The sequence below is a fragment of the Taeniopygia guttata genome, chromosome 1A, assembly GCF_048771995.1.
Source record: "Taeniopygia guttata chromosome 1A, bTaeGut7.mat, whole genome shotgun sequence".
NCBI classification, from domain to species: domain Eukaryota; kingdom Metazoa; phylum Chordata; class Aves; order Passeriformes; family Estrildidae; genus Taeniopygia; species Taeniopygia guttata.
The window spans coordinates 40,406,745-40,419,080 of record NC_133025.1 but is presented as its reverse complement, the minus strand read 5'-3'; the positions used below and the strand labels follow the sequence as shown (position 1 = coordinate 40,419,080).

Below are 12,336 nucleotides of genomic sequence, written 5' to 3'. Positions count from 1 at the left end.
CTATCTGAAATTTGGACTTATGGAACTAAACTGTGAAATTGTTGCCTTTGCTATTTTATGGCTATAGGCTACTGCATTACTTACTCACTTCAGAAAATATGACCCTGAATCTCCAAACAGGGTCTCTAGATATTACTGGAATATAAATAAACCCCAATTATTTTGGTGTGTATTAATTCTCAGATAGGCTAGCCAAAATGCAGCCATTTTTATTAGTGCTCTGCCAGTATTGTGGGGGATTTTTAGTGGTTTAGGGTGGTTTTTTCTCTCTCTTGTGGCTGATGAGTTTCTTAAAGGCAATAAGAAGAAAAGTTATGTGACTGTGATAAGAACTTCTATACTCTGACTGTGGACTAGGCAGTGTGTCTCACTATAACAAAAAGCAAAGAACTAACCCTTTAAAAATGAGATTATAAGTGATGTCTTGCTCTAGAGAAATAAACACTAAAAAAAGCTTTTGGAGATATTTTCCATGAAGTTATTGTGGATAATTATCAGCATCCTTAAGAAAGCCAAAATATAAAATCTTGGAAAGGTGCATATATTTCTTGTTACCAAATGTACTTTGATGTCTCAGTACGAAATACAATTAACATAACTCAACTTATGAATCATCTTTCAAGTTGTTTATACTTATTTCTTCCTACTCTTTTTTTTTTCCTTTAATTATTTATTCAATATTCCCACGGAGAAGTAGATGAGAGCGAAAGAATTATTTATATAATGGAAACCACATACTGCATAATGAAACATTTCATAAATAGCATGCACACTCTTGTCCTTCATAAGTGTTCACAAAGAATGGTTTTATCCTCCATGAGGCAGGTTTATCCAAAGTAAACAATGTCCTGCTCAAGGAGTGTTATGTTGACATGTTTGTGAAAAATGCATGCAGTATGCAAGAGAGACATTGTCCTGGATTACAGCTAAAAACCAGTAAGGATGGATATTTTTACAAGAGATGGGGAAAATTGTTGCATTGAGGATATAATTCACAGTAAGCTTATTAAATAGAAATCTCTATCTTTAAGAAAAAAAATGAACATGTTGCTATTAATCTTTATTTAAAAGGGGGTACTATAATAGCATTATGATAAGTGAACTGTTTGACTTCATTGTAGAACCAGTTGGGAATTTTTCAAAGAAACATTTTTTCATATCCCTGCTTCTCATTGACAACTAAATCACACAATTCTACATGGCACTTCACTCTGTCATGTGGGTGAATCTGTAAAATCTCTTCATCTCAATTCTCTGATATACTCTTTTATGTCATAGCGGCTCACTTGCGCAGCAGTCATGTTCAGTGTGTTTGGAAGCAAATTCTTATTTAGGAGGTATTTTTTCCTCAGGATAATTATTACTCTGCAATTATTAAATGTAAAATCTTTGAGGAAATCAGTAATCCTATCTGAAAAGTCAAAAATTAGGAATTAATCTGATCTTTTCACATTTGAAAAATGCATCTTTGAAACAAAAATGCTTCACAGAGTTGTGTTGATTTTGTAGAAAATACATATCAAGGTAACGCAAAATATAAAAATGTTTTTCTCAAAATATGGTCCTTTCTTTCAGGACCATGCTTTTTCTGTTTGAGTGATCTCCATGTTGAAACTTTCTATCTCGTGATGGAACACGCAAGACAAATTAAAATAAAATGCTTTGACTGAACAAAAATACAACTTACCCAATCCTAGCCATTCCATTTTGGACTATATAGAATCACAAAGAGTTTGTTCTTGTAACAGTCATCATTTGCAAATGGCATGTTAATTCTCCTGCAAGCTTTCAGTTAGGTGTATATGCATATGCATTTCCATATGCATTTCTGTTATAGTATAGATATATACTCATAACCATTTTACTGTGGACTTTGTTTTTTTTAAAAATGAAATTTTACTTTCCATACTCTTTTCTGAAAGGATTACCTTTTCACCACTTCCAAGATTATCTTGTTTGGGATGGATAAAAAAATACCAGGGACCCTTACTAGTAAGCTAGGCAGAAACTAGACATTCAAACACCTCTGAATGGAGGTGGCTTCACAACAGAACTTCACAAATTTGTTCTCTTTGTATCTCCTTTTATGTAGTTACTCACAGGCAGTGAACTGGTTCTGGTGCAGTCCTCAGCTAACATGCTGGAACATCCTCATAGTTGTGAAGTCATTGGCCTCACTTGCTCCCTAGAATTCCCCTGAAATGCCCTTTCTGAACCTGCTCTCCAGCAAACAGCTACAGAGTACTCCAAACTGTGAGTTGTCTGCAAAATCAGGCATCCTGGGATGTGATTTGTATAATTTGATTCTATGTATCATTTGATTGAATTACTTGCATGCTACAATTTTTAATTTATTTCTAGGCTAAAGTTCTGGTCAGACAGTTCCTTAAAATTAGCATGAAAAAAATTATCAGTTTATTATGCCACCAAGCCTCTGCTCCTTAAAATTAGTGTTTAGTCTCTTATTTAAGAACTTTGCCCATCTTTGAGAAAATCTAGACATTTGGAGATGCCAAGCCATCTATTAGATACTATTTTGTTCAAACATAGATTGTCTTTCTACTATTTTTTTACCCTGAAACTATAAATATTCAGAAAGTTTATGGTGGGAGATCTCTTGATACATGTAAGCAATACACTTCATAAGATGAATTGACATAGTTCAAATGAAGAGAAACAAATGCCCTGAGAACCTTCAGGAATGGAATCAGAATCCAACCACAGGTTGTTTGGCACAAACTCCTAATCATAATGGAATTTATGATTTATCATGGTATAAATTACTATAATTTACTGTCAGAGTACAAACCTGAGCAAAAATAGTAAATGTATGTAATTATAAAATTAAAAAATATTATTAACCCCCAAAGTTAAAATAAATAGTATAGAATAAGAGTGTAATGGAATAATAGTTAAGAATAAAAGGATTTGGGTTTTTTAACCTAGTCTCGTCCCTGAATACAGCATCAGAATCGTTCCCTCAGACTCGTTCCCTCATGCAAGTTACAATAGAAAAGGATTGCACTAAGACCCTCACAATGTTTTCTTCTTTTTTGTTTCATATACAATAAAGCTAAGATTTCTCAAAGGAATTACAACCATGAGAAGCCCATCTGTTAGACAGAAATTCTTATGGTGCTGTCCAGATGGGAATGAATTCTACTTGATACAAATAATCATGAAGTTGTTGTAATTAACAAGAACTTTAGTCAAATTAAAAAGTGAAAACATTCACTTACTAGATTATATTTTTACAAGCTGCAATGTAGAATAATTTCATATGACATAGCAGAAGACTGACTTCAATAATGCTTTTGATTATTTTTATTGAAAACTAATATCTCTAGGTTTATTTAAAAAAAATAGTTAAAATATCACTTAATTAAAATGTAATTCGTTGAAGTTTTTGGGGGTTTAATACCTTCTTCAACCATACTTTGGAAAGATATCATATAATGCTAATAGCCAATATATGAACCTTCAAGAAATGATGACTGAGTGCACCACACTGGATGTACTACCCCATGGACGTCACTTTTCATGTTTTGATATTTCAAAATGTAAAGGCTTTTAGGAAAAAAAAGTCCTTCCAAAGTCAAGTGTGTTTCCTTAATAATTTTGTGTAGTTTCCTGGGAAGGGAACTCAAAAATTAGCTTCAGTTCTTTTCTTTTTCAAATTGAAAGTGTACCCAACCTTAAAAAAAAATCAAAGTACTGTTATGAAGTGTTGTCATAATGGTTTTCATTTACGGCCAAATGCCCTTTCAAGCTTTGTTTATTACTTTTAAAATCTTCCAAATTGATTGTTTGCTTGTGTGCATACATAGGAATTTCTGTATATAGTTTGGAGGTGTTTTCTGCAGGGGAAGGTTAAACGTTTCCAACATTTTCATGAACTACCATCAGATGTCTTCCAGATCACTACTGGTTCCCAGAGCACAGATTGAGGAATACCATATTAAAGGAGACATTTCCTTTTCCCATTGACTGTGGAAGGATTCTGAAGGGATTTGGCACCCCAGGCTAAGGTTAACCTTTGTGAACACCATCTGTAGTTTAATTTTAGTCACGTATTTTGGGGGATGGTGTTATGTGATCACAAATGATTAACATTCATGGATGGGCAGTCCTTAAGCAAACAGGGCTCATTCTAAGAAAGAAATACAGCACAGAGGGTCAGTAAAAGCTTCTATATAATACTTGCACCATTATTAGGATGTTATTGAGGTCTTCGTGGGACCACAGGTAAAAGTGGCAAAGATGACTAACTAAGGCTGGGAAATTACTGCTTTTTCGCTTTAGGTACAAGAAGCACTATTTGGTCTGTGTTCTCGACCCTCTTACATTTCACTTGTGGGGACTCCCGGGCCTCCCCAGGGATATATAGGAGGGGCTATACCAGGGACCTTGGCTGTGAACAGAACTACATATTAGCAAATGAATTGTCATGTTTCTGATTTTACAAAGGTGGCATTATAATGTCTACTTTACAGCAGCTGTGCTGGGTATTTCTCACAGATAGAGATATTGTAAGGCTGTAATTATGGGTTTTAGGAGCTTACAATAATTTTTTAGGAAACTTCCATCTACTGTGCTAGGACTAGCTTTCAAACCAGAAAGATGAGGAACTAAACCAAATACATCTGAATAAAGAGAAGCCACTAGCACCAGTCTTCCTGCTCTTTTCACAGGATGCTCTAAGAGAGCTTCAAAAGCACCACAGCAGAGCTGGAATTGTATTCAGCTCAGTAAAAGTGTCACAGGCCACCAATTATTGTATTAAAATTCAATATCATTTGAAGAAGGAAGGAAAAAATTTTAAAGTAGTTCTGAGAAGAGGTAAAATTCACTATTCATAGGGGACTTTTCTCCATTAAATAGAAGGTTATACTACTTTTACACATGGAGTTGGTTTATTGTGTAACCAAAAGAGAGAACCACTTAAAATCCCAGCATGATATGAGTAAGTGGTCAACAGTTGGCATGTAGAACATATTTAATTTTTCTTTCAACATGTCCCCCATCCCCCACCCTGGATTTTTATGCTAAGTTCTGAAGTACTCAAACAGTTACTCTGCTGTTTCAAATTCTCACTTCATCTAGTCAGTAGCCAAAAAGCATGATGTGAACTACCAATATGAAAATTTCATATAAAACAATGGGTTTGGACTGTGTTTCCAACTCCATTAGAGCACTAGAAGTAAAATGTATTTTTGTAAGTATTTTTGACAGATTTTTCTTACAGAAAATAAAAGCTTGTATTTTCTTAGGCAGTGTAGTATGCCATGTACAAAGACATATATCTCATACACATCACAAAACATTTTAAAAATTAATACTTCCTGTGTATGAATGCACAAGATATTAATCCTTAACTGACTATATCCATACATGCATATGTGAGCATATAGCTGACACACAGAATAATACAACAAATGACATAATGTATGGTATACAAATCAGACTTTTTTATATTATTTGGTTTGATATATTCAAAGTTGTTTAAAAGGAAAATGAAGGGAAACAAACTTTCATTAGTTGCAGAAGAACTCACCCGAAAGATATATGAGGAGGACAGGTATGAAGTGTTGAAGTATAACTCTGCCACAGCTTATCAGGGTTCAAGCCCTGATCTACAGAAACAGAAGGAAAAGACAAGCCCAATTGGGCTTCAAGGTCCTTAACCAGCAACACTGCACTACTGAAGTTTAGAAAGATTGAGTCATGCGCTCACTAAGGAAATACCATGTTTGCAGTGATTATGGACATTAAAGAAGGTAAAAGAAGAAAAAAACAAATATGATCTTTTGAACTTTTTAGCAAAACACCTGATTGCTGCTGGGCTCCTGTTTCTTCTCATAATGACTTCTGTTTTTAGAGGCTGCCTCATCTCTAATCTGTCCTTCTAGCATGTCAGAGTCAAGACAGATGAAGCAGGTTATCAGTGGCCAATATGGTCAACATAACATACTCTCTTTATATATCACCGGACACTATATTTTTAGATTTCTTCGAAATCTGGACATGTACTATACCATAGTTTCAAGACACATCATGTGGGAAAAGTCAATAAATTACTAAAAGCCAAATCACTATTATTTAAAAATATCTAAAATTTCTAAGATACAAAACAAAACAACACAGAGTAAACTGTAAAATATTAGCTAATGTATATTGTTGCAATATAAGCACAAATGGCCTATCTGAAGGGCTTCTGGGCAATTAAAAGAATGGAATGTTTTATTGTGAGATGATGACAAGAAGGAAAGTGCTATCATTCTGACTCAGCTTGTAGGGAATCTAAAGCCCTGAAACCAAAGAAAAAAGGCAAGCCAGCCTGTAATATTACTTCCATAATTGCTTTTATATGTACCAAAGCCACATGCTGTTCCATTGACATAATATCATACTCAAAGGTGTTTCATTAGAGTGAAAGAGCTTCCATCTATGAGACACTATTTTCCTAGCTTTAAACACATCTGCAACGTTTACATGCATGGGTAGGCTTACTGCTCTTCTTGGTACAATTCTTACAGGCCAGAATGGGGTCCTGAGCAGTGATGTTTTCTCTTGTGAGTACTTTTAAAGTATATTTTATGCATGCTGTAACAATTCCCACTTCTGCACAATTTTCTTCATGTATTTACAGCAAAGGAGCTGTGAAACATGATTGGTTTATTTTGTTTCAGGTAAGAGACAAGATTTTATTTGAATGACAGAAAAAAACCCAGATTTCTGCCCAACTTTTTCTCAGTTAATGTCATTTTGGTTCATATGAGCACATTTAAACTCTATCAATAAACAGATGAAGAAAAGCAATGATTAAGTATTTGTGAAACATAAAGCAGACATTTGAAAGAGAGTCATTAAAGACAAAGACAATTAGTCACACTGAAAAAACAAAACACTGAGATATGTATGTCTAGTCTAGATACATACAGTAGCTGCAGTCTGGAAGTATTTATCTTTGGATTACATTTTATCTATTAATAACATTTGAAAAATTATCCTTATCCCAAGTTATTTTCATGAGGCAAATGTGAAAATGTAAAAACTTGTGCAGAGTCTCAAATGCAAATAGGAGATATGGATTGTAGTTGAAGACTCCTCCATATGTTGCAGTCTCTGGAATAAAGTAGTTCCTAAGAAATAATATTCCTTAAAATTAAGAAAAAATCCTCTTGTACATCCTAAGCAATAGATAAATTTTGGATTTGTTTTATCTTATTTGCTGAGACTAGCTTTGTGTAGAGATGGAAGGGCATTTAAAATGAACAATTACATGCACAGAATAGCCTAAAATGATGTGCCCTAAAAAGGCATTCATAGCTAAATCCAAAGCCCATTAAAAACAACCAGTGTTCTCTCACTCATATGACTGCATTTTGAATCAGGGCCCTAGCCAAAAAAGTGCAAAATCATGCAGAGCTGACTGCTGGTAGATGTTCTTTTAACTAAATCATATGAAACTGCATGATCAGATTGGCAGTGAGAATATAATAATGAGTGGTGAGGGAGAAAATCCCAGAAGAGTATATAACGTGGCAAGTCACGTTCTTTAAAAGATCAAAACCAAAGGAAAGTACATAAATCAATAGACAGCCCCAGTTTCAGCTCTGGCTGTTAATGCAGGTTTTATTGCAACTCCTTTCTGTGACTTGCAATAAAAAAAAAAAATCTGCTGAATTATCAGCAGTATTTGATACATACACTGACCCCAGTACAGAGCACCTTCTGAAAGAAATATGATCACCCATGAGCAATTTCAACTACTGAATCTTTTACTGCATTTTAAAAGAAAAAAATGTTCCATATAATTCTATCATTTCTCCACTTCTTTATTTTCCCTTTTTTTTGTCTCCTTTAGTGTCAGCATTTAAAATGTTATTGGTTCCTAAATCAAAAGCATATATAAGATAGGACACATAAAAGGAAGCCTGCAGATGCAGAACAGTAGCAATATGAAATATATAACTTTTGCATTAATATTGAGATTTTAGCTTCTTAATCATTGTTTCTATAAACCCATTCTCAATATAATGAAAATGAGGTAGAGATGTATGCCTTTCAACATCTTTGAGGGAGGGAAAGTATTCTGTTAACCTAAGTATGTTTCCAATCTATTTCTCTGGCAAATTTTCCTCTGCTTTCACATCTGTACCCTCCATAGAATGATACTTTTTTTTGCTATGTGAGCAGCTTGAACAGAGCAGAATATCATCCCTGTAGGAATCTTTGGTGCTTCTTGAGGAACAGACAAGGGAAACACTTATTCATCATAAACAGAGTTGACCTGCCAGCACCTTGGGAGACACAGAAAAGCACTGTCAGCCCTCAAGTGGCCCTATCAGCTTTTTGCTATATGTGGTCAGCTGTCAGCTTCTCAGCAGTGCTATAGTTAAGGAACAGGACCAGCAGCAGTGTGAATGTGATGGCAAGCCCAATTAAATTATGGGTAAAAATTTCTATTATCTTTATTTAGAGATGTAACATTACTAAATCCTGAGGAAACAAGTTGTTGTGGGGAATATTTGAGCAAACTGATGTAGTGGAAGGTGTGCCCTTGTGTCAGGGGGGGCTAGAATTGGGTAATCTTTAAGACCCTTCCAACCCAAACCTTTTTATGATTTACAGTTGGACCTATTAAATATACACGGGTAAATCTCTCCAAATATACATCTCTAGCTGTAATAAATAACCATTAATAAAACGCTTTGAGAAAATTTCCTCTCCTAGAAGCTTTGAGATTTTTTATGTGTAGATTAGTGTGTGCAAATAAATACAAGTTTAGGATAGGTAAGAGAGTTAAGATAGGGCCGAGAGCCAGCAAGGCTGTTTTGCTGATTTATTGAGGGAATCATAGCAGCTAACAGCCAGCATGAAAATAAATGCACAAAACAATTCAGTAGTGAAAGCTACCTCAGATGTAACTGTTTTTCTCCAATGAGCAGGATGAGTTTAATACAACTTTTACAAACCAGAAGGTTAGAGTTTACAGCTGTAGTAAATGACACTTTGAAATAATGTGTACTGGTGAGACAAACATGAGTTTGTCCAGTAACTCTGCTCTCACTGCTACAGCCTAAATTAAACCATGTTATTTGTTACAGGATGATTTAGCCTCCCTGATCTACAGGCTGGTTCTCATTTAAAGAAGTTGCTAGGAGAAATACACAAGTGGAAGATTGCTTAAGAGAAGTGAATGGTGTAAACCAAGTGTTTTTAGCAGAAAATAGTCAGTGTACACACAACTTATAAGCTGGGGTTTGACCTTGGATAGAAAATCATAGCTGTACACTCTGAAAAAAAAAGACTGAAATAAAATGTTGTACAGCTTAAACAACTGGATTTTGGCTTTAAATTGGAGCATAACAGTAAACAATTTTCAACCGGATGCCAGTTGAAAGAGATGTAGGTAGAGAAAATACCTGATTAGGCAGCACCTATTCTGTTTAGGAAACAGATTTTTTGAGGAGGTGGGGTCTTTCTTGCTGGGTTTTTGTTAACAAACAGGAAAAAAAATCAAAGGTAATTCACTGTGTAGTTTCTCTGTGTCCAGATGGAATAAAAAAAAAAACTATTTGTGTAGTCTTTTAAACTTAGGAGAATGTAAAATAATACATGTATTATTCATAATATTAACCAATGTTGCAAACAACTCTTCAAGACCTTCCATTAAGTGATAATAAAATAATACCATATCTCTAAAACAGTGTGAAATCCCATTTTATTGAGCATGGGAAACATTAAATAAGACATAGAAGTACAGTTGTTCTAACTGTGACAATCCCAAGACAAAGAAAGAATTGTGAGCCTGAACTGTTCAACTTTTTCCAAATGTATCTGTTAATCAAATAAAATTCCCTTTCTCACATTTATGTTTCATCATTACATTAGAAGTAGTTACCCATGGAAAAAGTGTCCAGGTTTTTCTAATATCAAAATATTATGAGAAATCCACTTTTAATCATCATATAGAAACAGAGATCATGTCATCACATCTACTCCTGTGTTTTTGTTTCCTCTAATGATTAAAATCACATACCTTACCTGTATTCTAGAAAATGTCTGGAACTGTGAGAAAATCCTACATATAGTCCCAAAATACTTGTCAGGTTGAAGCCTGATGAAACAAACTTTAGGGACAATTAAGATTTTGAAATCAGTGTAAAAACGCTTTTGGCTTTGGTGACATCAAGATTTCATGTTCTGTATCTCCATTCAATTAAAATACAAAATGTTTTGCTTTTTTGGAAAAAAAAAAAATTATTGTTGGTGTAAAACTATAAGTGTAATTTATTTCTTTTAGTTTGTTTAAATGCAAAGGTATAAGCTGTTTTACTGCAATGAATGAAGGTCTTTAATTGAACAATTGTAGTTCACATTTTACAAACAAGTTGGCTTACATAATTGCCTTGCAAGCTCCTTCAGAATGCAAGAGTGAAAACCAGCTAGAATTGCTAATTTCAAATTAAAATAAAAAAGCATTCAAAATACAAACATTAAAATGCAAATAACCACATTCAACTTCCAAAGCAAAGGGAATTATTTTATAACTACAGTGATCTCATAGAAAAGCTTATGTAGAAAATGCAGTAGCTTGCATTTGCTTAGGGATTCAGGTGAACTTAAGTTTCAGTTTCATTGCTTAATCAAAACCTGCTTTTTATGGGGTGATTATTTTTTCAGCACAGGATAAAACCATTACCTAACATATCTGCCATACATGAGGTACTAAGAAAAACGGCATTTCATTTAACTGATTTGTTCATTTTAGTCCAAATATTTGAGTAATGCATAGTTATGAATTTATGACCTCCTACCACAGTGTCCTACCATAGCAAAAAATGTCACTCACATGATTAAACTATTAATTAATTTCCTTCCAGTTTAGTTGCACACTCTTGCACCACACATAGATGCACAACAAATTAGACAGTGTTTCCAGTGATTATAAATGGGAAGCCCTCAGCTTTTTTTTTTTTTTTTGTTGTTGTGTCTAAAATAAAACAATCCTGTTTAACACAATTAAAAATACATAGTTCTGTTACTTCTCATGACATTTGAATTACTGGAGACATTCTGCTTTCCTCTTCTAATGAGGTGCATTAGTCAAGAGCTAAAGGACCTTTGACCCTAGGATCAAGTGCTTACCCTGCAGGGACTGAGCTCAGTATATGGGATTATGGGTTGACAGGAGGCAGCTGGAAGAAATACCTAAGAGTTCACACTTAAAAGTAATCCCTGAAAATTGAATGTAGGTTTGTGGAAATAACAATTATGTCCTCTAGTGAAGTTCTCTAGTGAAAAGCCTTATAAAAACTTAACTAGGGTTCTGGGACCCCATCAATGGCTGCACTAGTGAATGAAACAATCAAGCATGTTTAACACTACACTCAACAGGGACTTAAGTTTGTGAATGAGCTTAATGGCCAGTTGATTTTATTGCTGACTCTTTTCCTCTGCTAATGATGTCCTGTGTGTTGCATACTAGTAAAATGCCACAGGATTTACCCATTATCTAACAGTGAAAAACCAAATGGTTTATTTGTGATGGTTTTTCAGAAGTGGTGACAAATACTTATAACTCCTTGAGACACATGGATTGATGGATATGTACATGTGGCAGAATAAGAACGTGGCTTATGTTTTCTGAAAACAAAATGCTGGTATTCTGTATATTTAGTAATTTCAATTTAAAATATAAAAAATCTAGCTACTTTTTTTGAGGTTTTTCTGCCTTTTTACACTCATTCCCATTTTTTGACTTGAAACATGCCATTTTAAAACACTTAATATCATTTCCAACTAGTATCCAGCAAGATTCTAGTTTCTTACAGACTGATAAAGTAAAAATATCACGGTAAAATATTTTTGGCCCAAATTAAAAAATATTAAGGAAAAAAACTCTTTGAGGAGTTTTAAATTTCTCAGGATTTTAATTAAAGTGACCATGTGACTTCTATTAAATTTTCAAGTAAAAAATTTCCTCTGGGGAATGAAACTCAAGATCTCTAGTCTTTACATAAGTTGAGGTAAGACACATCTGCATCTCAAAACTAACACAGTCTTCCATATTCTTTTTTTGGTTTTGTTTTTTTTTTTTTTTTATAGCTTGGACATATCATTGTCATGACACGGCATCTTTGTGTGTTTCCAGTTAACTAATCTGAGGCTTTTGCCCCTGTTCTGTACTTGGAAATTATCACTCTTCTTCAGAATACATTAATTGCTAAAGGTTTTAGGAGGAAGTCAAAAGTGTAGCCAAGCCTGACACAAGACAGGAGCATTTCTTTGTTGTTTGTCTGTTCCACCACCAGGACAGACATAAGCAGG

At 34.2% G+C, this 12,336-nt stretch overlaps 1 long non-coding RNA gene across 2 annotated transcripts in view; it reads left to right on the top strand.

Annotated features, from left to right (window-relative positions):
- Nucleotides 1-12,336, top strand: part of LOC140682189 (uncharacterized) — a 131,211-nt gene that overhangs the window by 66,253 nt on the left and 52,622 nt on the right. For both annotated transcript variants that reach the window (XR_012053462.1, XR_012053461.1), the window contains exon 5: nucleotides 2,093-2,253. This is a non-coding gene — a long non-coding RNA (uncharacterized lncRNA). The remainder of the gene's footprint in view (nucleotides 1-2,092; nucleotides 2,254-12,336) is intronic.